The sequence below is a fragment of the Phalaenopsis equestris genome, unplaced genomic scaffold (assembly GCF_001263595.1).
Source record: "Phalaenopsis equestris unplaced genomic scaffold, ASM126359v1 Scaffold000219, whole genome shotgun sequence".
Taxonomy (NCBI): Eukaryota; Viridiplantae; Streptophyta; class Magnoliopsida; order Asparagales; family Orchidaceae; genus Phalaenopsis; species Phalaenopsis equestris.
In genome coordinates this window covers 379,920-382,299 of record NW_018164661.1, presented here as the reverse complement: position 1 = coordinate 382,299, position 2,380 = coordinate 379,920, and positions in this window count along the sequence as shown.

The following is a 2,380-nucleotide window of genomic DNA, read 5'->3' as shown; positions in this document are numbered from 1 at the left end:
TATACATATACATTATATATACATATAATATAAAGGAAACCCGCAGGTAAATTTATCGCTCCAAAATAAGTGGGTATAGATTGAGGAGTAGAACCCACTAACCAAAAGGTAAACAAAATACAACATTCACCTCTAGGGTTCCACATCCCAATTACAACTCAACCGAAAAAAGCTCCAAATTACAATACAAGCCAATAACCGACAATAAACAAGACCAAAATGCCAAAAAAAAATCTATACCAATGATATGTATACCAATATGAAGCCATATATCCGTGCAACTATAGTTCTTGCTATAACTACATCTCAAATGTGGAATGTTCAGACTGTCCCCATGTAGAAGCAACTTCAAGTGTCTGTTCGACTTTACATTCAAGAATATTGATTACGATGTAGCACCAACATTAGCCAACTAGTTTGGTTGTTTATTACCCTCTCTCGGAAAGTAGCTCCAAAAAATCAACATTATATTAGATAAAGCATTAATCTTGTCTAAATTCTAGTTTAAATACCAAGGTGGTTTTTTTCCTCCATGCAGCATGTCTTATAGGATACTAAAATCAATTTCCATTTGTAAGTTTTGCCACTTGAACTTCACAATCACCTTGATTTCCATCCAAACTTCCCAAAGTTCCACATCTAAAGCACACACAACTAAACAAGGCGATTGAAAAAAGTTAAACACATTTACTTGTATGCATTCTAAACACTCCATCGGCTCTAGGGTTTTCAGATGTCTAGCTGTCATCTGTGTTAGCAATAATCCATGGAAATGATGGTCATTTACATAGCACCAGTGGAACAACCCCAGAAACTTGGTTGTGTAATTATTACCTACTACTGCTTCCCAACCATAAAAAAAATGGAGTTTTCACAAATGAAACATTAAAATTTTATGAAGGTAAGAAATTATATCATACAAAACTCTTTCTTTTTTTATACCAACCTCCTCATGTTTAAAACCAGTCCTTGCTAGCCATATAAACCACATGCATATGAAAAGAATCAAACTATTAATATGATGTCTATAAAGAGAATGTTTCCAATACTCCTTGCAATGTTTAAAATCCTCTAACCCCCGATTTGGTATGATGAGTCCACATAGTTTACCTAACACTTACAAAAATTTAAGGAAATAACAACATTTGAAAAAAATATGTTCCAAACCCTCCTCCTCCCTCTTACAAAGCACACATTGAGTAGGAATTCTCAGACCTTTTAGCTTTAAGATATCATCCACCAGAAGTAGTTTATGGTACACCCTCCAAATGAAGAATGACATAGAAGTAGCCAGAAACTTGTTCCACATCATTCCCTCCCCGCTCCACACCTCTCCAATTATGTAGCTTTTGGTATAAGGCTTCAGTAATGGAGAAGGAATCAGATGGTTTAATCAACATTTTATCCTTAACAACTCTATCAAAAGGAATCTTAGAGATAGAAGTAGCCGCATCCTTCCCCGCCAAACTGTTAAGCATATCCACGTTCCAGACATCATTAAGCCAACAATCCACAACCTTCATTTTTTTCAAATCCTTCCTAAGGAAAATAGGCAGGTCCACCAAATACCAAGGATCCCTAAAAAAGGATAGACTTCCCTCTTCAAGCTTCCAAGTGATGAGCTTCTCTGCTTCCACCCTTACATTTAACATGCCTTTGCAGACCTCGGGATTGCCATTTTTGAAAGATACAACCATTGGATGATACCTTTTACAATATTTACTTTCAAATATTTTGCTCACATTGATTCCATATATCTAAACTTCAGCCATAATATCAAACAATTTATTTCAGCTAATTGATGCAGTTGCTGGAAACCCAAACCCCCAACATATATGAGTTTACACAAAATCTTCCACCCACATCAAATTTTACTTTTATGCCCCTCAACCCAAAAGAATTTATTGAACATTCTTTTTATCATTAGTAGAGTGCCCCATTTAATTCTAAGTACTTTTAAAGCATATAGAGGTATAAAGTTTAAAACACTTTTAAGTGAAGCTATTCTTCCACCAAATGATTGGTTATAATTTGTCCAATCACTAATTTTGCTTTTGATTTGATCCACTACCTCCTAAAACTATATTTGTTTCCTTCTACCTTTCAATTAATTAACACCTAAATATTTTAATGGAAGCTCAACCACATAAAACAGAGTATACTCATGTGTCCAACATTTAATGGAGCTGCCCACCTTATTTCCAAAGAGCAGCTGACATTTATTAGAATTAAAAATCATCCCAGAGGTCTCATGATACTTGGTAAACAGTTGGAACAACATCTTAGTAAAGATCTTACTAGCATTTGTAAGGATTTTCACATCATCAGTGTGTGTGTGTGTGTGTGTGTGTGACCGCTACTTACTCTAATGGTATACTTA